Consider the following 26,074-nt stretch of genomic DNA (forward strand, 5'->3'; position numbering starts at 1 on the left):
GATTGAACGCATGTATACTTTGGAGGCGTGAAAATATTGTAGCAACTCATGATCCATTGCTTAGTTTAGCATTGCTCAGGGACTGGCAAAGGTTAAGCTTGGGGGAACTTGTTGACGGTTGTTAATGTCAATTATAAATCATCAACATAACCTGCACATATGCTTCATTCCATCACCAAACATAGTTATAGGGTTTGATTCTAATAAGTTCCATGAGTTTTGGTGCTATCACTTGTGGATGTTTAATTTTCATAGAACAAAACTATCTCAAATTATGAATTGGAGTGCACCATTGAGAAGAGCTCATCGAGCTGATCGAAATGGATATATTATTTGCTATATTTGGACATCAAAATGAAAAGATATAAATTTCGTAAATAAAAGAAAAACTCCACGTTATGAGCTGCGGGATTTTAATGATATATGGTGGAAAGTTTAGTACCAATGAGGCTATTTAGAGGGGGAGGGTGCCTGGTGCCCCTCATAAATAGAAGCCCCTACCCTCTCCCTCAGCAGATCCCTAAAACCCTAATTCATATCCCTCATTCAGATCAACACACACCAGGAGGATTAGGTCTAGAGCTCTCCAATGTAGTAGATTAGTAGCTCGGGAGTGAGGGTCGAGTTGGGCTTCTAGATCTAGTCTTAGAGGCTAGGCAAATCCTTGTATCTTCATTTCTACATCTTGTAAGACTTATTATCAATTTATCATATTCTTATCCACATGGCTATACTTTGAATATATATCTTGCTTAGTTATGGTTATCATTACTTTTGTGTGCAGGTTCATAGATCGCTTAGCCTGCTAGTTTACCAGTTAGGCTAAGTAACCGAGTCTCGTGTAAGCATGGTGCTTATACGATGCTCTACCTATGAGTGCACCCTGTTCTCTGGTTGGGTGGTAGCAGCGGGAGGTGACAGCCCCCTCTATCCTTTGTAGTCCACTCCTAATTGAGCAGGTTCTTCAATTGTAGGACCATAGTCGCGTCAGTAGAGTTATCTATTGTGGGTGCTCTACCTGTCATAGAACCGACCAATTTATAAGAGCACAAGTACAATGGCAGCCCGCAAGCGGTCGCACTATCATACTTGAGCCCATATAAACCCGGTAGTCCATCGAGTACCACGATATCCACATACAACCAAGATCGTACATGACTCAACATACATGTCACATATTACATAAAGTTTCACAGATATAGTTCATTCATCAGAGTATGAAATAGAGTTATTACAAACCAAGTTCGATAGATAGCAGTGGAAGCAAATTAAAGTTCAAAAGTAGCATTTGCCAACATAGTTCAAATACAGTGCCAACACATGATCACAATCCACAAAAGCATAATAGAAGGATTATTAAAGATGCCTACCCAAGGCTCACTCCTCATCCACGGCGGGATAGAAGCAATTCTTGCAATAGCCGTGATAGATGGTACCATCTACAACAATGGGAATAAAACCCTAAGTACGAGAAGGTACTCAGCTAGACTTACCCATCATAAACTAGAAATAAATTGACTCCAAGGATTATGCAAGGCTGTATAAGTGGAGGTAGCTTGACAACATTTTGCATAAAAAGCGATTAACTCAGTTATACAATTATACTTTGGTCATCAAGTTAATTATAGCTATTCATCTCTAGATTAGCAACTAGCCTGTGCTAAACATGTAGTTTATCATTTTAAGAGCATACAATAGTAACCATAGCAGGTGTAGTAATTCCAAGTTTATCCGAACCATCACATTCCATAATACAATTACTACGATGTTGGTGCTAGCCAAGTTTTTCACTATCCAAGAAAGACAGCAATTCAAATCAATTTCAACCAGCTGGGAATTTATTCCTAACACAAACCTAGGTCTACCAGCCACGGTAGCCTTAGGTCACCTTTGGTACAACTCAGGTCTACATTTCATGGGTTCGCCTAGCGCCGCACAATCAGGGACGACCAGCTGCTAGGACGATTAGGACTACCCTACCCTTGAGCTCATGCCTAGCTCCCCGCACATCCTTACTACCATCTAGAGTATGCACTTTGATAGAGCAGGGCCCAGTCTGAGTTGAGCTACTTGGCTTCATGGTCGGAATGAGTTATCCGGCCAGCTAAGTGATAGGCATGTGTTCAATCTTGTTAGAAGGGCCAACAACAATACTGTCCTTAATCAGCACAAACAAAATCACATGAGTCAACCCACACATAGACTCCGTCCGGCCTCCATTTACATTACCCCATGGTTCTTTTCCACGATAGCAAATATAGCCAACTGTGCTTCGGTATCCACCTATATCTCGTAGGTGACAGGAAATCACCCAACTTCTTCCGGTCTAAGCATGGCTAAGCATATATTCGATCCTGTACCAACACAGGCTTAAAGGTGTATATATCTGGATAAGGTAGTTCCATGCATCAAATGTTTCTAGTCAACTCTTATAACCTAATGCATCAATCATAAAAGGACTCAAGTAGTATTTTGTAAAACACTGGGAGACTTAGAATGCTCCAGGGCTTGCCTTTGAGAAAAGAGGTCAGGCGGTGATCTGGACACTTAGGGAGCTCTTGTAGAGTCTACTCCTCTTCTCCTAGAGCAGTGGCTTGAGGAATCTCTTGTTGATCCTAATGATGACATGACACCCATGCATATGACCATGTTTGTCACAAGGTATGGAGGTGTAGGAGGCCAACAAGGGTGTCCAAGTCAAGAAGGAGGCCCGAGGCTAATTCGGTTTGAGTCCCCTAGGTGGAGGCCCAAAGCAACTCAAGTTCAAGTCTGTCTTGGCCTCCAGGACCAGTCTGCTTAAACTGGTCACCCAAAACGCATCCAGACTACTTTTTCGACAATTCATTAGAAATCTAATTTCATAAGGAAGCCAATCCAAGTGGTCTCACATCAAAAGGCCTTCAGAATCAATGGGAATCGTCGAAACAAGTCAGTATCTAGAATCTATCAGGGTGCTGCGACACCGTCTTTTGGTCCGTTGGACCATGTATCGTGTTTGGGCCCATTATGGGGCGTGTCCAGGGTAGGCGACGACCCTAAGACCTTTATAATCATACGCCGCCACCATCATTAGGTCTTGGGTTTTGCTTAGATTAATCTATCAAGAACAGTTTCACCATTCATCGGTTTGTGAGACCCCAACTTCGTGAGACTAATCAATCATCTGTAATTTGCTTGCTTTCTTTCTTGTTCTTGCATGTGTTCATCGGTTTGTGAGACCCCAACTTCGTGAGACTAATCAATCATCTGCAATTTGGTTGCTTTCTTTCTTGTTCTTGCATGTGTTCTTTGTTGCGTAGGTAGGGATTAGCCTTCTTGGCGAGGTCAACTAGATTCATGTCTTGGTTGATAACCAGATGAGTTGTGGTGCTAAGATTGCAGGGTTTGATCTTTTGATCTGAAGCCAGATCGGTGTGTCATTCTCTGCCACAACAATAGTTACCTCTACCTGACGGAAGATCGGGATCTCCATTCCCATTAAGTGGTAATCAGAGCTAAGATATATCGTTAGGTTCATATTTATCCCCTAGTTTGGAGTGTTTCGCATTCGTCCCATAGTCCAGTGCCATACTTTTTTTCCTGTCCTAGAACCTTCCACGCCATAGCCTTTGCATATTTCAATTTTAGAGTCCGTCGTGTTGAGTTTGTGTCCTAGTCGAGGTCTTGTTGCTGGTTAGGTCATGTTAGAGTCTAGTTCGTGTGTTTTAACCCATCGTTTCCATCAAATCTTTGCTTCCGTGACCAATTTTGCGCACATTGTTCTCGTTTTGTCCTCTAATTCGGAGTCCGTTCTTAAAACTGGTCTAGTTTTCGCATACGAACTCCGATTTCGACGTTCCATATATCAAAATCGATCAGAAAAATTTTTTGGATCCGTACATCCCTCGCTTTGCTAGGGTCAGAAATTTTTATTTTGGTCAAAAACTGGTCACAAGATCCTATTTTCGTGGTCACAAGCTTTTTGTCGATTTTGAGCATGTCTTCTAAAATTTCCACAGGCCACGTCTTTCACTTGTTTAAGCTCATATTTTCTGTGGTTACTTCTTTTTGTGCTCCTAAGGGAAGGAAAAATATCAAAAAAATAAAAAAAGTCAAAATTTCCCAAAAAAACAACAACAGCCCAAAAAATAGAAAAAAGGGGCAAAAGAGGAACAATATCGAGAGGAGCACATAGAGAAGGCCAAAGTGAGTTGTGTTAGCGTGTGCTGTCTGGTTCCTTGTTTTTGTTTCTCTTGCTATCCGCCATACTTGTTTTTCATACCCCTGTCACCTTGCTATCCACCATACTTGTTTATTACACACCTAGTACTTAGAACATTTTAGACCAGCAACGAGAACAAGTACTTTGGACTATAATTCAGCATTACTTTCTGTTACTGACTTGTGTGCTAGATATACATATTATTCTTTGTGTGCCTTCCAAGCTCCACAAACTCATTAGATCAGTATAGAAAAAGGGCCTTGCAATCTCGGTACCACTGCCTCACAGGTATCACGAACCAGCCACCGGTTGTATCGCCCACTGCTTGCGTTGTTAAGAACTTTGTAAGAGCTTGGTAAGACGCTTCCACTTGCTGTGAAAAGTGACACCACGGCAACCACGTAGTCATTTGATAGGGATAATACTTTTGTGTTGTGTTTTGTTGTCTTCTAACAAAAACAGGTTGTTTGTATCCATCGACTTTTGATGGTATAGGTGCTGATGAGTACATGGAGTGGGAAATTGCCATGATAACATATTTGCTACTCGCTTTATGTGTCCAAGGAGGAAGGTAAAAAATGTAGCTAGTGTTTTGCGACATGGAGTGGGAAATTGCCATAGATAACATATTTGCTACTCGCTTTATGTGTCCAAGGAGGAAGGTAAAAAATGGAGCTAGTGTTTTGTGACATTCTGCTTTATCTTGGTGGGAGTCTTTAGATCCTTCTAATAAACCTCAAACTTGGAATGATATGAAACTCCTTATGCGAGAAACCTTTGTTAATCCACCTCCTGTTTTGACTTCATATGCTGAGGTGCACCATTTAGAGGAAGAGTCTATCGTTATTCCTCTTGCTATGACTAACCTTCTGCAGGATAATGTCCATAAGCGAGAGGATGACATGGAAGAAAATGAGGAGCTCACAACCTCATATGCAAATTCAGAACCATCACTTCACAATGCACCTATTACTACTACTGAGAACACAGGTAATGCACATGGTGCTACACTCACGGAAGGTGAGAATTATTTTAATGTACTAAATTCTTCCACAAACCATGCTATCATAGAGCAATTGTTAGTGGAACCATCTCTTGATTTATCTCTGTCCCATGATAATATGCTTGAAGTTCCTTGTGATAAAGATGAATTGGTTGATGATGCTTCAGTTTTACATGTTTTGGAACCAGTCACTTGTGCTGAAAATAAACATGTTATTCATATTGCTAATAAAACTGATGAGTTCAAACTATTGTCTTCTTTACATAATTTGGGTTACATTGAATTTGATGTTTTGTGTAACCTAGATTGTTTGGAGGAGAGCCTTTTTAAATATGCTGATTTTCCTTGGTTTTCTAAACACACATATCATGTTATTGGCAAATATAACAACAAGGGACAATATATGATACATCGAGTATACATTTGTAGTAATATGAATTTTCCTTTTGTTGTACAAGATTACGATCGTTTAGAGGGCAGCCATAATAATACAAACATTTTCTCTTGTTCCTCAAAGAAACAAGTTCACTTCCAAGAAGGGGAGCATTGTTGGTTGCTACCTATGTCTGCTAGATCATCTATTCCTGCATTGTCTTTGGTTAGTTCTAATCTTTTGTAGGATAGTGTTGATACATCGTGTGCATTCGGATCATGGAGTTTATATGCTTGCTGAAATTTCTTGGAAACAAGGTCACATTCCTTCTCACACTTATTTTAGTTCCCTTTGTCTTCGCAACCCCGTTCTCCTTTATGTTGTGCAGGATCAGTTTCAAGCACAATCGACGCCGAGGACGGCTTTTCGTCAAGAAGGGGATGATGATGAGGACATGACACCCATGCATATGACCATGTTTGGCACATGGTATGGTGGGGTAGGAGGCCAGCAAGGGTGTCCAAGTCAAGAAGGAGTCCCGAGGCTAATTCGGTTCGAGTCCCCGAGGTGGAGGCCCAAAGCAACTCAATTTCGAGTCTGCCTCAGCCTCCAGGACCAGTCTGCCTTAAACTGGTCACCTAGGACGCATCCGGACTCCATTTTTGATGATTCACATATGGTTGGAAAGCTAATTTGATAAGGAAGCCAATCCAAGTGGTCTCACATCAAAAGGCCCTTCAAAATCAATGGGAATTGTCAAAACAATTCAGCATCCAGAATCTGCCAGGGTGCTGTGACACCGTCTTTTGGTCCGTTGGACCATGTATCATGTTTGGGCCCATTAGGGGGCGTGTCTAGGGTAGGCGATGACCCTAAGACCTATATAATCATATGTTGTCGCTGTTATTAGGTCTTGGGTTTTGCTTAGATTAATCTGTCAAGAAGAGTTTCATCGTTCATCGATTTGTGAGACCCCAACTTCATGAGATTAATTAATCATCTGCAATTTGGTTGCTTTCTTTCTTGTTCTTGCTTGTGTTCTTCGTTGTGTAGGCAGGGATTAGCCTTCTTGGCGAGGTCAACTGGATCTGTGTCTTTGTTGATAACTAGAGGAGTTGTGGTGCTAAGATTGCAAGGTTCGATCTTTCGATCTGAAGCCGAATCGGTGTGTCATTCTCCGCCACAATGATAGTTACCTCTACCTGACAGAAGATTGGGATCCCCATTCCCATTAATGTCATGTCCTCATCACTGGCCGCCGTGTGGATGCCACTGGCCAACGATGGGCCCTCGGCATAGCGCACTAGCACCTGTTATCCGCGAAGCCGTGCGCCCCCTCTTGCACTCACGCGCTCACTCTGTCCCTCTCCATCGCTCTCTCTCACGTCCGTCGTGGAGAACCAAACGCCGCCAAGCATCCGTACCACTTCGCCATCTTCTAACGCTCGCTCCACTGAACCATTGTTGCCTCCATCTAGCCCACATCTATGCTGCATTCCCCTCAACCTCCTCGACTTGGTTGCAGCACCGAATAAGCTACGGTGAGGGCGAAATCGTCGTTCCCGCCCTCGTTAGAGAGCTCGGCTTCCATGGCTGTCTCCACGACGAGCTCGTCGCTGCTGAGCTTGCATGTGCATTGCTTTTGATTCCTAGCATTAGAGCTTGGTCAGGGGGTAGGCTAGCTAGTGGCATGACCTCACCATGAATAGATGCCTCGCCGACGTGGAACACGACGCGCAGCGTTGCCACGCTCTCACCGCCACACCATTGCGCACGCGAGTAGAGCTCGTCAGAGCACCTCGCCTAGCCTAGGTAGCTACAATAGGGTCGAGTCATCACCACAGAGCATGCGCACTCCTCGCCTAGCCTCGCTGTCGCCTATAATGGCCTGTGCACCGCAGCGCAGCGCCACCATGCCGCCATGGCCAGCGACGAGGTGGCTCCTGTGCGTCCGCGCCTCCACCACTTAGGTCAATCGACGCGGCTTTGTGAGTAGGTCATGTTGGTGTAGTCAGTTTCACCAGAGTGCTCGATGTCGGCAAGATAATGCCGGCCGACCATCGGGCTCTGCTTCAGCTCGCTGACAGATGGACCCCACTGATGTGTGGGTCCCTGATGTCAGTGAGAGCAGTTTAGGGTTTTTGTTAATTCTTTTATAGATTTCTATACTAACTTTGAAAAATCATAAGTTGAGTTGGAGAGGTCCATTTTTGGTGAACCAAATTTTGTTGTGTTCATTAGGAAGTGTAGTATTTTATAAAAATATGAGATGCACAGTTTCTAGTATTTTTATTGGTGAATAAAATATAGCTTAATAAGTGATTTTTGAATGTTTATAATTTTGTAAAATGTGTAACTTGAGCTAGGGATATGATAAAATTGTGATTCCAATTTTGCTAGTCTTGTATTGACATACTCTAGCTAGAAAAATATTAATCTTGTAGTAAACTTGATTGAAATATGATCTTTCTATTTATCTATTAATAAATGGCATTTTCTGACGAAAATTATAGGGATAAAAATATGTAACATTTTGCTATGCAAATTTTTGTACAGTAGTATGGCACTATTATGAAGCTAAAAAATATAGAATCTGTTGTTTGACATTTTCTATAGGGTTAACCATTTTTGCTAAAAGAGACCTTTCTAGTTTGTCATTTTTGCATAGGATGTTATACATATCCAAACGGGATGAAATTTTCACAGTAGCCTATTGTGAGCACTAGGAAGCTACTGTAATTTTATGAGAAGTTATTGTGCATATTTGGTATATGTTTGCTAATTCCCCTAATTATCTAATTAAATTAGGAAAGGCATTTAAATAAATAGATTGTGCTTGACCATGATGTTTTCTATGATGCTTGTGATGCATATGAACTGTTGATCTCACTAGTAAGGCTCAGAAGCAATTAGTTGTATGCAACTAATTAATTACCGCTTTATAATTCAAATAGAGGGCTGCATGTATAGTTTTGGTTGAATGGATGATTTCATGTTGATAATGGCATTTTCTGTAAAACTTGTTAATAACAAAGTTGTAGATAACTTACTAATATACCTTGTGTTAAATTTTCATGGTCATAGTCCTTAGGGTTTAAGAGTTTTGGTTGTTGGAAGTTTGCTGTCCGAAAAGTTTACTTTCTAGACAGATTTGATTAATTGAATTCTTTGACCTAGATAACTGCTGAATCACCTTAAGAGTATTAAAAGAAAGTTGTAGACAATTTTATAAGATTTCCAGAATGTCCACAATCATATAATTTCAACGTATATAACTCCAGTTATGGTTAAAACAAATAGTTGTTGTTTTGTAGTTCGGTAAATGAATTGCAGAAGTGTTTGCTTACGTAATAGAGAAGAGATATGCACCTACTCAGTAGAATGGGATGCACTTGTTATTACTTTAACACCATGCCATTGAAAATACTTATGAGGATGCATTCATCACTTTTTATCATATTATATGTGTCATCATACATGCATTCGTGATATCTTATTCCATGATCATGCATATAGGATCGACCAATGAGATAACGTTGTTGGAATTCAACGAAGAAGAGGAAGGGGATCTAATGAGGACATGACACCCATGCATATGACCATGTTTGGCACATGGTATGGAGGGGTAGGAGGCTAGCAAGGGTGTCCAAGTCAAGAAGAAGGTCCGAGGCTAATTCGGTTCGAGTCCCCAAGGTGGAGGCCCAAAGCAACTCAAGTTCGAGTCTACCTCAGCCTCCAGGACCAGTCTGCCTTAAACTGGTCACCTAGGATGCATTCGGACTCTATTTTTGATGATTCCCATTGAAGGACTTTTGATGTGAGACCACTTGGATTGGCTTCCTTATCAAATTAGCTTTCCAACCATATGTGGATCGTCGAAAACGGAGACCGGATACGTCCTGGGTGACCAGTTTAAGGCAGACTGGTCTTGGAGGCCGAGGTAGACTCGAACTTGAGTTGCTTTGGGCCTCCACCTTGGGGACACGAACCGAATTAGCCTCGGGCCTCCTTCTTGACTTGGACACCCTTGCTGGCCTCCTACCCCTCCATACCATGTGCCAAACATGGTTATATGCATGGGTGTCATGTCCTCATTAGCCAGCCTCTATCCGCGGTCGGCCACGATGGCACGACGTGGCTCGGCCATCAGAGCCCGATCAAGTGTCTAACAACGTGATTTCAAAGCCTCCAATCACCTAATCCAACGTGATTCAGTGAATGATGCTAGAACAAAACTTGTAGAGCTATAGACCAGCTACAAAATTGCTTTAGAACTCAAAGTCTAATTCTCAACAGTTAGGAAGAAAAAATAGCACAAAGTCGAGCCTGTCAAACTGTAAACCCAGAATGACAACAAATTTTCCGTCCCAAAATCAGTGAAATGTTGATTTTTGTGAGCTACATTCAAGCATGTTAGGAGCTGAACTAGACTATGACCCACAAATAAAAGTAGTTTCTCTACTCAAATACTACAACTTTGATTTAGTGAACACATCCATGCAAAGGCTCTATGACATAGTTCAACCTAGGTCAAACATACCACTTTCAAATGATGACTTACACTATATCTATGTCTTATAGACCAAACTAGCCTTAGCCATGAATACCAAAGTTGTTCATAGTGACATTCTAAACATTTTTAATGTACTCCTAAGGTCACACAAGCATTTCATACATTGGTTACACATAATACATCCTAGGTCAACAACCATATCATCACTTTAGGAGCTTAATTAGAAAAAGTGATCTACATGAACATGGTTCCATTAGTCATCCTAAGTGTACATAAGGTGCTTTAGTGACCAACATCGACCACTTATGCTTATTAACACATGATCATAAGTATACACATAAGGAAACATGAAATAACAAGGCAAGTTTCACATGTTTTAGTTGTATGTTTCATATGTAAAAGCTCATATATGAATGCTTGATGATTATGCCCATGCAATGTAAGTCAAATTATGCAAGCCTAACACCTAGGGTGTTACACTACCATCTAAGCAGCATCCCAAAGTGCACAAGAGTTGAGTTAGTCTTAGCTATAGTTGGATGTATATATACTTTGACCATGTAATAGGAATATCATAGGAATCTTCCTCACCTGTTGTTCTCCCAAGTTGACTAGTTCACATTATCTTATTGATATATCCCCTGAGTGTCATTATGCTTTATTCCTATCATTAGATTCACCCCTGCTTTAGCTATGCTGGTATGTTGATTAGTAGGCATTCCTTTGTTATCCAAAAAATCTTTACTCCATTGTTTCCCTATGGTAAAATATAAATAATGATACCTGGAATACTCCTGGTAAAATGCTACAATGGTATTTTGTGCGCTTGCAGAATCCTTCATATTATATTTGCACTTAATAAATACCAACACATGTCCCGAGGTCGAAACCGCGGCAATCATGTTGTTCGAGTAGGTGTCAGAATATGGAGTCTCCAGTGGCTCGGGTGGACTCAGGAACACAAGAATCACATAGAGAAGACGCAATTGTTTATCCTAGTTCAGGCCAATATGGTCCCTACATCCAGCAGCTAATGATCCTTATACTCAAGAGCTCCCAAAATCTAAGGGGTTACAATAGAGTGTAAAGGAAGAGAGTTTGGTAGGGGGGTTAGTTCGATGCTAATCCTAAGGTTGCCTCACCACTGGTGGAGTCTCCCCCTTGTTAGAGAGGAAGGAGATGACGGGATGTGATGGAGTCTCCCCCTTGTCGGAGAGGGGCATGGCTTTCTTCCTTGGCACAATCCCATAGAACGGTGCCTTGCTAGGGCGTAGGCTGCTCCGAGGGATGCCCATCTTGTCGAGGGTGCTGACATAGAGTATGTTGAGGCCACTGCCCCCATCCGTCAGCACCTTGGTGAGGCACATGGTGCCCATGATTGGGCTAACCACAAGTGGGTAGCGCCCTAGATGGGGGGTGCGATCAGGATGATCTTCTTGGTCGAAGGTGATGGCCGTTTGGGACCACCAGAGTTGCATCGTGGCAGTGAGGGTGTGAATGGCGTTCACCTCCAGCTTGATGATGTGGTGGCATTCAAACACTCAGGAGCCCCCAAACATCATGAGGCAGCGCTCAGCCTCGGGGAACTCGTTGTCTTCCTCCTAGGCGCCGTCTCATGGGTCACCAACCTTTAGGGTAGGCTTCTAGGCCTTGCCCTGTTGGCCGAGGGTGCTTCAGATGTAGCCCTTCATAGTGTCACAGTCCTTGAGAATATGCTTCGCCTGCCCCTATGGAATAGGTAGGGGGACTCGAGCGTCTTCTCAAAGTGTTTTGGGTGTGCAGCGCGGCCACAGGGCTATGGTCTAGCGATGCGGTTAGCCATGGTGACCATCTCCTCCCTGCTACGCTTTTGGTCCTTGTTATGCCTGTCGCTAGGACAAGGAAGGATCATTGGCACCATCACCACCACTGAGGTGTCCGACAGCCTTGGCTTTCTCGCTAAAGTTGGCTTGGACTACCTCATCACCAGTGGCATTCTAGGTGCTGACATCCAGAAACTCCCACATCATGTGCGGGGTCTCACGGCTGAGTGCGTGGACATCGGTGATGTTTGGGAGCTCATTACGCTTCTTGGAGGAGCACTAAATGTACTCCCAGAGGGTCTCGTTGACCCTTTGCTTGCAGTTATGAAGATCCTAGGAGTTTCCCAGATTGGTGTAGGTACCCTAGAAGTGGCCGATGAAGACCACACGGAGATCACCCTAGCAGCGGATGCTGCCAGGCTCGAGCTGCTCAAGCCAAGCTCTAGTTGAGCTTGACAGAAGCAAAGGAAGGTACTAGATGGTGAAGTCATCATTTGACCCCCCCGGCCTTCATGGCGAGGAGATAGTCCTCAAGCCAATGTCTCGGGTTTGTCTCACCACTGTACTTGGAGATGTGCGTCGGTGGCCGAAAGCTCCTAGGGTAGGGCGCTACCTGGATCACTGCCCCAAATGCTAGGGGGCCAAGGTGATCTAGGATAGGGCCCCTACCTCATTGCTTAGGGGTACGAGACTGTGCCTGAGCGTGGCGCCTAGCCTTGATGGTGTCGTTGATGTCGCGGTCATCACCGATCTAGTGCCACGCGGGGGGACACCATTAAGAAAGGTCATGCCTTCGCTCCTGCCGAGGCTTGGCATGCCAAATCCATGGCCAATAGAGCTATTGTCAGAGGTGTCGCTGTTGCTCCTCGCTGCCTGCGGGGTGTGAGTGTTGGAGCACCCCTCATTGGCGGTGGCCATCATTTGGAACGGCTAGGTGTCGAGGACCAATACTAGGGTACCTGAAGAGGAGGAGCTAATAACCATCAACATTGATTCATCCAAGCAGTCAAGAGCATGACTATAGCTCTTGATGACCACCAAGGTCACGGGGTCTACCTTGTCCAACCACTGAGGCTATGGGCTCTGCCTCATCCGACCATTGAGGTTGTGGGTTCCACCTCATTTGACTACTGAGGTCGCAGGCTCTGCCTCGTCTGACCCTCGAGAGTTGGCTCCACCTCGGCCAACACTGAGGCTACGGGGTCCACCTTGCCCGACCCTCGAGGGTTGGGTCTACCTTGGCTGACCCTGGGGGACTAGCTTCGCCTCACCCGATGTCTGAGGGTGGCTTCACCTCACCTGATACCAAGGCCATGTGCTCCGCCTCAGCTGACCCCTGAGGGTTAGCTCCACCTCGCCCGACATATGAGGGCTAGCTCTGCCTCGCCCGACCCCTCTGGAACGGATCCTAACAGAAGCTCACACCGCCACCAACCACTATGGGCCAGAAAGTATGACCCAAGGTCATACTTCTGGCATTTTGAAGGGAGCGGTCATGTCTCAACATGACCCATCCCCATGACATGTCATTCTAGGGAACTCACGTCGCCCACAGTGATGGACACGTGGTCACTATGCTGCCTACTCCCTATATGGCCATTGATCAGCATGCTGGATCACTGCGCCACCTGCTAGGGTGGAGTGGGATGTTATGACCCGCTGACATTGATAAGGCATGGCATCATCAAGCGGACAGGCACCTGGTGTGCCGTTGTCCCTATCACCACATGCCATGTCAGCGGAACCCACGCAAAGGAAAAGGAAGGCCCAGTGACCCTGAAGGACTCTTTGTCTCTCTCTCTCTCTCGTTCTCCTCTTTTCCCCCACTATAACCCATGCTTTCCCTTAGCCTATAAAAGGGAAAGCAGGGCACCCCACTAAAGGGCATTGAACTCGCATTACATCGCACTGCATTAGATCAAAATCACTAGCATCGAACCTCAAACACATAGCTGAGCATCTATCGAGCTCTCAGCACTAATTCATCCTTTCCACCAGAGACTTGGGACATATCCCTCTCTCGACCGTTTGTAATCCCTACTATGAACTTTTAGTGCTAGTAACACGAGAAGCAGCAATGAACTGGATGTAGGGACATTCTGCCAGAACCAACATAAACCTCATGTCCTCTTAGCACACCATCCGAGCCACACACGCAATAATACAAATTTGCTCATTGGTGTTTACTTGAAACACCAACAGTTGGCGTGCCAGGTAGGGGCCTTTGTGTGTCTCAACATCAACACTAGGCCTCGGATGGCTAGTCCCAACCTCAGCTGGGTCTCAGGCGTGCATGTGCGCTTCGGGGACTTGGACTTCATCGTCATGTTGGAGGGAGAGTTGGCAATGGCTCCCACAACCGTCCGACCTCTCCACTCCACCATCCTCGACGAAATCACCTAGGCGCTCGAAGAGCTATAGCTGCACGCCCTAGACGCCCGCACCCCCAGAAGAGACCAACTCCTCAACTTCGACCACGGGAGGCTTGAGCACCAACTCGGCTTATTCCTAGGACCCTGATCATCCTAGGAGGACCTGTGCTACCACACCTTTTCATTCACCAATGTCATGACGTAGCTTGCTGTAGGGGAGCCGCTCTCTCCAGAATACCTCATCTAGAGCACCCCGACAGTGCTCCTGTCCGGTCTCTGCAACACCACAGAGACTGATGGCCACCCTATGGCACAACATGCACCTTCATCCCCCACGAACAATGGGTTCATGGGGATGACTGAATGTCTTAGAGTCTTTCCATGACCTCCTCACAAGTGAATTAGAGTCGCCATTCGGCTCTGACTCTAGTAGGGGGAGCCATCACCCCTCCCATGAGTGCTTCATGACAGGTACCCCTAAGGGACACATCAAAAGCATCCATGAGGAGGAGGCTACCACTATGAACGACCTCGACGATGAAGTCAAAGGGGAGACAGGGTCCCCACCCCGCCTACGGGTGGAGCAGCTAAAAGCTTGACACCAAGAGCTTGAGGAAGCATGACTCCATCTTGAGCAGGAGCACACAGAGCTTGATCGAGAGATCAAGCACCATAGAGATGGTGGGCGCACGAGTGCCATGGCCCACGATGTGAACCAGAGGATCGTCGCGGATGATGAAGCCCTCTCACACTTCGCCCGGGTGAGCCAGAACATCACTGATGCGGTGGCCTTGCTCCATGGTCTTATCGGGCTACGATGCCTGAGGATTGTCGAGCCCACCGCGAGAGTCATATGCTGCTCGAGCGTGCGACAACACAGTAGGCCGAGAGCTCACTGTCTTGGCAATGTGAGCCTAACACCAACCAATGCATGCCCTCAAATCACCGTAGCAAGGATGCATTAGTCTACTAGGTGCCACAAGGCGGCAAGCAACGCACCATGGTCCTAGTGCATCAGCGTCTTGCCCACAACCGTGATGCACGTGACACCCTCGACGCCCATAGACATACCCACGATGACCCAAGAGAGGGAGCTAGCCACGGCTATCACCCTCGTCGTGGCAGATGCTATGATAGCAGCAAGGACCAAAGCCCAAGCCCTAGCCTGTCGGGGCCTTAGGCCTTCAGTCGACACATCCTCAACGCCACCTTCCCGCCAAGGTACCGACCACCAACTAACATCCCAAAATACTCTAGGAAAATGAACCCCAGACTATGGCTCGAGGATTATCGGCTTGCCTGCCAAGCTAGTGGAGTAGATAATGACAATTTCATTATCCACAACCTTCCATTAGTCTTGGCTGATTCAGCGCGAACATGGTTGGAACATCTTCCGCCCAACAGAATCCAAAGTTGGGCGCACCTAAATCAGATCTTCATGGGGAACTTCTAGGGCACATACGCGTGTCCTAGGAACCCCTGGGATCTCAAAAACTATCAATATAATTCTAGGGAAACCCTCTACGGGTATATCCACTGCTTCTCTCGGCAGTGCAACGAGCTGCCTAACATCGCTGACGCCGACATTATAGGAGCTTTCCTATCTAGGACCACCTATGAGTCCTTGGTTCACAAGCTAGGATGCAAGGGCCCATGAACCACCAAGTAGCTTCTCGACATCACCACCAACCATGCCTCGGGTGAGGAGGCGGCCGGAGCGATCTTCGACCTCCTCAAGGGCAAGGCGAACCAGGATGAGGATGTCGGTGAAGGCGCCTCCAACCATCCTAGTAAGAAGAAGAATAGGCAGCGGCACGAGGGCTTGCTCATGGCCGCTGCCAACCATGAAGGGGGTTAGAAGCCCGCCAAGGGTACCCCAAACCACTTTGAGAAGCTGCTCGAAGGGCCATGCCCGAACCATTCTTTCCCCATCGAGCACCTATACAAGGACTGTGACCTCTTGAAGTGGTTCATGTCTGAAGGCTCCAACAAGGGGGAGCACTAGAAGGAGCCTAGCTAGATGAACCATGCAATGTTGCCCTCCTCTACTTGGCCAAGTACTAGCAAGCGTTGCACTGGTACCACAGCCATCGAGTGCGGGGTCAGGCCTTCAACATTGGGAACCTGGTGCTTCACTTCGTCCAGAGTAGCAAGGACCGCCATAAGCTCTCCCCACTATGGGAGGGACCATATGTCATCACGAAGGTGCTCCAGCCAGGCGCCTACAAGCTCAAGACCATCGATAGTGAGGTCTTCGCTAATGCTTGGAACATCGAGCAGCTACGTCGCTTTTACCCTTAATAAACACGCACTCTCTCTTATCAGTTTCATTATTGAACTCCCCGGCCTTTAGTGACACCCGACCCCAGCAACGGCAGGGGGTTGGGCCTCACTTGGGGGCTAATAAGAGCAAATCTATTTGGTAGACAGTGTCTATGTCCGACCCTTTCTCATGATTAAGACCCAAAAGCAAAGTTTGTAGAAACAAATGTTGAGTAAAACTGGTCAGACTACGAGAAACCTATGCCTCAGCGGCTATGGCATCTTAGCTCACCAGCGTAATCAGAGTTTTTCTTTCTGCACCCTGGGCTTTTTGGCCTTAGCCACTGAAAGAATCGATACGCGTTTAAGAGTCTGTCCACCTAGCAAAACATTCTCTGTGCCCGACCCCATTTCATGTTAAGACCTAGGAGCTAGGGATGTAGGAACAAGCTCTAAGTATAATTGGTCAGACTATGAGGAACCTATGCCCCAGTAGCTATAGTGCCTTTGCTCACCAGCATGATCAGAATTTGCTCACCCACACCCTGAGCTTTACGACCTTAATGACGAAAAGGGTCAGAGTGCACTAACCTTTTATACAAAAAGGGGAGAAGGGCTAAAAAGTTGTTTTGCTATAACAAAATTTAAGAGCTTGTCTATTTACATGTTCGCCACCTAGCTTATCTGCCTAACTAAAATTCTTGCGTGGGATGTTCTCATCTTCTATCTCTGTAGGAAAATCTAGTTTTGGTAGGTAACACAAATTGATGGAACAACTTGGCCGCTATCGAGAATTGGGTAGGGAGCAGCAGGATGCCCCTCATGCATTATCCCGACCCCATCACGAATGATGGACCCAGATTCCACTCGCTCGTATCCGGTAAGAGCTCCCCAAACCCATCACTCGTGCCATCAAGGTAACTTTACCGACCCCCACTTTTCTTTTCTATTATATGACCATTCATTCATCCATTCCCATGCATGCATTCATTCATTTCATCCATTCGTCCATACATTCATCCCATACATCCAAGCATTGCATATGCAATTGCTACATCACAACGCTTCATGTCGTGTCACGAAGCGATAATCGTTTCATTCGATATGAGTGGCAACCGACTGAGCTTCGAAGGCCAACCCACGGAGGGTTTGAGGCTGCCTCGCATCAAATAGAGCCAGAGGAGAAAAACATAGATGAGCCCTAGCAGCCTTGCTCGACCTCGCTCAGAAGCGGATAGGGACATCTAGACCTTTCTCATTCGATCCTAACCTCGAGCCAAGCCCATAGAATCTCCATCGAGGAGAGGCCAGCAGGCCACCTGAGTCACTCTCCAGAGTGACACAAGCATCTACCAGGGGGCGGGTTAAGGAGTAGTGGAATGCCACATGAGGGCTATGCTGACCCCGTCAGTGGATGACGGACCTAGATTCCACTCGAACATGCCCATTAGCGAGCTCACCGAGCACGACACGAAAGCCATCGAGGCAAGTGTCATTAGCTTAGCCCTTTCGATTGTGGAAACCAAGGATGGGGTGATGCATAAAACATGGCCAACCCCTACCGAGCCCCACGGGCTCAGGGGCTCGAGCCGCTTGACCCTAAATTGGGAGACCAGGGTTTGAAGGTCACCCCATGGAGGGCCTGAGGCCGCCTCATGTCGAACAAGAGCTAGGGAGAATATGCAGATGAGCCCCAACGGCCTTTGCCCAACCCACCTAAAAGTGAACAGGGTCATCTTAACCTTCTCGTTCGATCCTAACCTCTAGCTAAGCCCACAGAATCTCCATCGAGGAGAGGCCATCAAGCCACCTGGTCGCCCTTCGGAATGGCTTGGGCATCTGCTAGAAGGCAGGTTAAGGAGTAGTGGGATGCCAGATTCTGCTCGAACATGCCCATTAGCGAGCTCACTGAGCATGACACTCGAGCCATCGAGGCAAGTGTCATTAGCTCAACCCCTGTGATTGTGGAAATCGAGGATGGGGTGACGCATGAAACACAGCCGACCCCTACCAAGCCTCATGGGGCTCGAGGGCTCGAGCCACCTGACCATAAATCAGGAGACCAAGGTTCCAAGGCTGGCCCATGGAGGGCCTAAGGCCGCCTCATGTCGAACAAGAGCTAGGGAAGTGTGCACGTAATCACTATTCACTCCCTCAGAAAGCTCACCGAATGTTTCACCTTTCTAGACGGGCCATGACTCATGACAAGTAAGAAGGATACGGATCAAAAACACCTCCATAGCCCGCCTAGGCCTAGGAGATCGAAGGATTAGCCCATCAATAGTTTTGACAACCGCTCCAGGCACCCTTAGAATAAGGGATAGAAAGGGATGGGCCCGCAAGCGGCCAGTACCCAGGCGCACAAGCGCCATGGGTGTCCTGGCTCATGTTTGAGTCTCGGCCAGATATGATCCTTAGTTTTATCTCAAACAAAGGCACATAGACCTCGAGACTGGTCGAACGGACCTAAAAACTATACGGATCGACCGCCAAGAATCTAGGGTCGGTCACCAAGTTGACCCTAGCTAGATCCCCATGAACGGGATGTTGGGACCCCAATCAAACTAGCCGACTAACAAACCACCAAGTTTCATGGCCATACCCACAAATGGTCCGACCTCGACAAGGGGGAATCACCGTCCCCAGGACACGTCGTGGGCAACAATAGAAGGCCAGGGCCCTCAGTGTCCTCCCTTTCAGAAAAAAAAAACTCCAAAGGAGTATTCCACTCCTCCACAGGCTTGGGGCTACTGTCCAGGACCAATACTAGGGTACCCAAAAAAGAGGAGCTAATAACCATCAACATTGATTCATCCAAGCGGTCAAGAGCATGACTATAGCTCTTGACGACCACCAAGGCCGCAGGCTCTGACTCATCCGACCACCAAGTCTATGGGCTCCACCTCATCCGACCACCGAGGCTGTGGCCTTCGCCTCGTCTAACCACCGAGGTTGTGGGCTCTGCCTCATCCAACCCACAAGGGTTGCCTCCACCTCGGCCGACTCTGAGGCCACAGGGTCCACCTCACCTGACCCCCGAGGGTTGGGTCCGCCTCGGCTAACCCTCGAGGTGGGCTCCGCATCACTCGATGTCTGAGGGTGGCTCCGCCTCACCCAATTCTGAGGCCACGGGCTCTACCTCGACCGACCCCTGAGGGTTAGCTCTGCCTCGCCCGACGTCTAAGGGCTGGCTCCGCCTCGCCCGACGTTTGAGGGCTAGTTCTGCCTTGCCTAACCCCTTGGGAACAGATCCTAATGGAAGCTCATGCCACTGCAAACCACTATGGGCCAAAAAGTATGACCCAAGGTCAAACTTCTAGCATCGTGTAGGGAGCGGTCATGTCTCAACACGACCCATCCCTGTGACATGTCATTCCAGGGAACTCACATCACCCATAGTGACGGACAAGTGGTCACTATGTTGCCTACTCCCTGTACGGCCACTGATCAGCACGCTGGTTCACCACGCCACCCACTAGGGTGGAGTAGGACGTTACAACCTGCTGACATCAGTAGGGCATGGCATCATCAAGCGGATAGGCACCTGGCATGGGGCTGTCCCTATCACCACCTACCATGTTAGCGGAACCCACACAAAGGAAAAGGAAGGCCTAGCGACCCTGAAGGACTCTCTCTCTCTTTCTCTCTCTCTCTCATTCTCCCCTTTTCTCCCACTATAACCCCTGCTTTCCCTTGGCCTATAAAAGGGAAAGTAGGGCACCCCACTAAAGGGCATCGAACTCGCATTACATAGCACTACATTAGATCAGAATCACTAGCATCGAACCTCGAACACATAGTCGAGTAGCTCCCGAGCTCTTAGCATGGATTCATCCTTTCCACCAGAGACTTGGGACCTATCCCTCTCTCAACCATTTGTAACCCCTACTATGAACTTTTAGTGCTAGTAACATGAGCAGCAACAACAAACTGGACATAGGAATATTCTGCCTAAACCAATATAAACCTTGTGTCCACTTAGCACACCATCTGAGCCAGATGCGCAATAATACAAATTTATGCGTTGGTGTTTACTTGAAACACCAACACTGGGAGAGCGTGACGTGATGCCGAGAAGGTAAACTCTTGGCCTATAGTTCGAGGGTGATGTAGAGGAGCCACTTTGCCTCATTGAGCTGCTCGTTGGTTTTTGGGTCCAATGTGTCGGAGATGTCTTATAGGCCTTAAGCGGTGGCCACCATGTTGTACACCACACAGGGGAAGTAGAGGCCACTGAGAGCCCCCATGTTGGCATCGGCGTCATCGCCGAGCGGGTGCATGGTTTGCTACCGCATGAAGTCCTACCTTTAGAACTCAAGCTCACCCTCAGCAACCTCCAAGTCCACCTGACGAGCGTGCAAGCAGTCCACCTTCTCTTGAAGGTAGGCCACATGGTTGTGGGGACTCAGGTCCAGTGGCATAAGCCCAAGCGCCTCCTCAGCAAGATCGTCGTCATCGACATGGTAGCACATGCGCGGCGAGGCATCGTAGTCGATGTCGTCGAAGTCTACTCTGGTCCATTCCCTGAGAGGACCTTGAGGAAGGCACAAAGCGGGGGGGCGTTAGTCCCTACTATGCCAGAGAGGATGATGCTCTGTGGCACCTCACAACTTATGAGGTGCTCCAGCTGGAAGGATGTCGCCACATTCTGTATCCCAAAATGCAGGTTTGGGAGGTACTACTAGAAGCAATCTAGCAGCGGGAGCACCTCACCGGTGGTGATCTAGTGGTGGACATTGGCTAGCTATAGAACATCTAGCGGTGGTCTGACACAGTGGTGTTTGGGCCCAGACCACGTCGGATCTAATGGGCTAGAACTACGAGATCTGCTTCCAAGAGTCCTGGCAGAGGAGGTGACGCCAAGGCTTGTTGCCTACCGGTGCAGCTCTATGGAGTGGACGAAGCTCATCGTAGCAGTCAGTGACGTAGGCCAGGCTCCCAAAGTTGTGGACCTGGCCCGGAGCAAAGGCACCGGCCATGATTGAGAACTTGCCAGGGAAGTAGACACCGCCGTCTAGGCCGGTGCCTCTTGCTCCGGCGACGAGGTAGGTAGCTCCGGCCACCATAGAGTCAGAATCACACTTGACGCTGCCCCCTACCTAGCACGCCAGCTATTGCGGGGTCAAAACCATGGCAAGCATGTTGTCTGAGTCAGTGTTAGAGTACGTGGTCTCCGGTGGCTTGGGTGGACTTAGGAACATAAGAATCATGCAGAGAAGGCGCAATGGTTTATCCTAGTTTGGGCCAATTTAGTCCCTACGTCCAGTAGCTGATGATCCTTATACTCAAGAGCACCTAAAATCTAGGGGGTTACAATAGAGTGTAAAGGAAGAGAGTTTGGTAGGGGGGTTAGCTTGGTGCTAATCCTAAGGTGGCCTCACTGTCGGTGGAGTCTCCCCCTCATCAAAGAGGAAGGAGACGACAGGATATGGTGGAGGAGGGGCTCTCGGTGCCCCTCTCTGAGTTGTCTTGCAGTCGATGTAGAACGGAGGTAGATGGAATGGAATGGAGTGTCTGGTGATCGAATCAGGATCCTCCCCCCTCTAGGTCTGACCTTATCCCTTATATAACGAGATAGGTCAGGTACAAGGTGATTTGAGGGTTCTAGTCTATGGTCTACATGCATCAAAGTCCAGGAGGGGCATGCAGCGGTGTGCCATGGACCGTTGAGGTGTCTTCGAGCCAAAGAAGCCTGGGCATCGTCCAGCTGCTCTATTCTAACACTCTGCGTGTTAGACGATGTTGGCTTGGACCGGCCTCCTCTAGGTGAGACCTTCTAGAGACTTCTTGGTGGAGAAGGAGGTCAGCTCTAGTGGCTAACACATGGGCCCAGAAGCCCCTGAGACCATAGAGACCACAGGAAGCTTTGTCTTCTTGTGTCACACCCCAAACGTGACCCTATCGGAGGAGCAGTTGGAAGGGGCACGCCTAGGGAGCGACATCAGGGAGCCCTCGGGCATCGGTAGACTAGGGCTTGTCTTCTTGTGCTCGAGCATTGGCTAGCATTATTAGCCAGGAAGGAGCCAAGGGCCAAGCCCGAAAGTGCCAAAGATCGGGAGCCCAAGGCTCGAGGAAGCCCCTGAGCCCTAGGCAGAAGCTCTGGTCGAGTCAGGCTCAGTCGGGTCTCTTTGCTAGAGGGTGCACACGAGCATGCCCAATGGGCATAGCCCTTGAACCCCTAGGTGATCCTAAAGGGGTCGGTCAGGGGGTCTACTCCATTCGGGAACCATCGGACCCAAGGCTTAACATACTTGTATGTTAGGATCTCGTCACACACCTCACTACCACTTCTTGTATTTTTTTACTTTAGTAGTCTTTTGTGAGCTAGCAAAGCTATCAAGGAGGGCTTGGCTCCTTGGAAGAAGAGAGGAATCTTGGTATGAATACTATAAAGAGTTCTTCCATAGTTATGCCCTTATATCTTCAATATAGTAGTGCATATGAACTAGAGTATAGTTGTCTTGTTATAATCATGATATATGAACTAGCATATAGTTTGTGTGTTATGATCTTAACATGTTCAACTTTATGCTTCACCATTCATATGACTTGTATGAGTAGAAGTAGAGCTAGGTTGAGGTGGTGGTTCATCGTTCCTTCAGGTTTGCCCATATCATATGCTTGTCGATCTATAGGGTCGGAGTCCTAGGGGGATATGGGTAGTTTCTTTGTACATGGGCATGGAGCTTGGGTGCACAGAAACCTTCGGATATGATGGTGCCCCTGGTTGAGGGGTAGGTGGCAGGTGGTGATAGCCCTATCCGTCCCTTGTAATCCCCCATGTTCGGGTATTGTGTAGGAGTTTTAAAGTCTCTCGCGCTTGCTGGCAAACCGATGCTCCGAGATCTCCCCGTCCATCTCACACTTAGTTCTAACTCTAATCATATAACATGTATGATCATTAACTATTCTTTGCACGGCTATATTTGATCATGCCGGCTCCACTTAGGAATATTCTTTTATTCTTTATTTTTCTTTTATCCTTGAGGTTGGTCCATATGTGTGTCCACTATCCTTGAAATACTATTTTTACCCCTATCATGAACTATTGGTTTACTAATGCAAGTATGTAATCTTGTTCATGCTCATGCTAGACTCTTTACACCTTGCCCTCCTTTGGGAAAATATAAATAACGATACCCTAAATACTTCCGGGTGAAATGCTACAATGATAGATATGTGCACTTGCTGATATTCTCTGTAATTATTAAGAACTATCGTAGTTGGTGTTTCTTGGCCGTGTCGCTAAGGTTAACTCAATCTTAGTGATTGTGCTAAGAAATACCAACAGGCATTTCTGGTGCTGTTACCAGGGATGGACTTGAAACCTCCATACTTGGTGATTGCGCTAAGAAATGCCAACAAGCATTTCTAGCGCCATTGCCGGGGATGGCCTTGAAACCAACATCTTTTTTGTTGCGCTAACAAATACCAATAAGCATTTCTGGCTTGTTTGTCGGGGAAGGACTTGAAACCTCCATACTTGGTGATTGCGCTAATAAATGCCAACAAGCATTTCTGGCGCTGTTGCTTGGGAGGGCATAGGTTAAAAGAATCTAGTAGGACATGATCATGATCACATGCATGTAATGGTATCCATAGTTTATGCAGGCTAATTCTACTTGTTTTCTTCCTGTTGTGGATGAAAATAGGATAGTGTATGAATGGTTTTGACCTGTTGGATAACTACATAGAAAATCTAGAGGCACTCCTAAGGAAGAACAGGTCCCGTACCATTTCTTCCTCTGCTACTCCACCGGCAAGTGAACCAGTCACCCCCCACACCATACGCTACTACCGCTATGGCCAAGACACTACAAGACAACTCCACCCCCGTTGTTTCCAACGTGCCTGTTGGGACCGCTGTTAACATAGGAACTGGAAACTTCAAGCTGCGCACTGGCCTAATCATGATGATGTAGGCAAACCAATTCTGTGGTTTGCCTAGCGAAGATGCAAGTGCACACTTACAACACTTCCTAGAGTTGTGCGACACCGTCATCAAAGGCATCACACCAGCTAGCATAAGGCTCCATCTATTTCCCTTCTCCCTGGCGGGAAAGGCGAAATAGTGGTTCTACAAAGAGAAGGAAGCTGTCAGTACATGGGACAAATGTTCCACGGCGTTCCTCACAAAGTTTTTCCCCATGGGCAAAACCAATGCCCTAAGGGGGGAAATTTCAAACTTCCAGCAGACTTCAATAGAATCCATCCCCGAGACGTGGGAGAGGCTACAAGATTACAACCAAGCATGCCCGCACCATGGGATGGAAAACTAGCTCATGCTCCAGAACTTCTACGAGGGGCTTACGCCCATGTCAAAGGGACACGTGGATGTCACTGCTGGAGGAGAGTTCCTCTCCCTCATCATCGATGGAGCCATGACTCTCATCAAAAAGATGGTAGCCAATCAGAGCTGGGGGAGGAAAAAAACAACAAAAAGGCATGCATACCGTGAAGGAGGCGGATATGCTTTCCACAAAATGGATCTATTATTGAAAAGACTGAATGAAAGGGCCCATGAGAAGGAAGCCATGAAGGTCGCCATTCAGGCCATGGACTCACAAATGACTTGTGAAGTCTGTGGAGAAGTTGGTCACTCAGGAAACGACTGCCCTGAGACCCGTGAGGAAGCTGCATATCTCAACAATGGGTTCCACCAACAAAATAATAACGGGTGGAACTATCAATCCCGCCCGCAAGGAGGTAATTTGAATTTCAATTATAATTCAATTGGAATCACCTTCCTTAAAAGACCTAGTTCTAGGTCAAGCTAAAATTAATGAAAACCTTACTAAAAAGCTAACTTATAATGACAAAATGCTAGAAAATATTAACTCAAAAATAGAAGATTTATCTTTCGCTGTTAAAAATCAATTGAGCTTTAATAAAATGATAGAAACACAATTAGCTCAAATTGTTGTTGTTGTTCCCATTAATAATAAAGGGAAAATCCCGGGTCAACCCGATAATTCTCTTGAAAAAGTTAATGCGGTGACCACGAGGGGTGGTAAGTCCACTCGTGATCCACCAAACCCTAACAATAAAGCAGGGAAAGCACAAGGGCAATATGAGGAGGGATCTTCTTCAACAAAAACACAAAAAGATCAAGAAGATGAGGAAATAGCACCACAAGACTTCATCGACACCAGTTATTTGTCGTTTCCAACAAAAAAAAGAAAGCAAGCCATGAACAAGCAATTCGCTCATTTTGTGAACATGATAGAGAAGATACATGTGAGTGTTCCATTAATGGATGTCTTACATGTACCTTCCTACGCAAAGTACATCAAAGACATCATCAACAACAAATGACCATTGCCATCCACGAAGGTCGTAAAGCTGATGGAAGAGTGTAGTGCTGCTATACTCAACCGTCTACCAGAAAAGAAAAAGGATCATGGGTGTCCCACCATGACATGCTCCATTGGCATCTAGCAATTTGATCATGCCTTGTGCGACTTAGGGGCTAGCATCAGCGTAATGCCCAAAGTCGTGTTTGACAAGTTGAACTTCACACACTCAGCGCCTACGCCAATGATGCTCTA

At 46.9% G+C, this 26,074-nt stretch overlaps 1 non-coding gene across 1 annotated transcript; it reads right to left on the reverse strand.

The window, feature by feature from the left end:
- Positions 1-24,688: 24,688 nt before the first annotated feature.
- LOC136530065 (small nucleolar RNA R71) lies at positions 24,689-24,795 on the reverse strand. Its single transcript, XR_010777572.1, has one exon. It is a non-coding gene; the product is annotated as a small nucleolar RNA R71 (small nucleolar RNA).
- Positions 24,796-26,074: the final 1,279 nt, after the last annotated feature.

This window comes from Miscanthus floridulus, chromosome 19, assembly GCF_019320115.1.
Source record: "Miscanthus floridulus cultivar M001 chromosome 19, ASM1932011v1, whole genome shotgun sequence".
NCBI lineage: Eukaryota > Viridiplantae > Streptophyta > Magnoliopsida > Poales > Poaceae > Miscanthus > Miscanthus floridulus.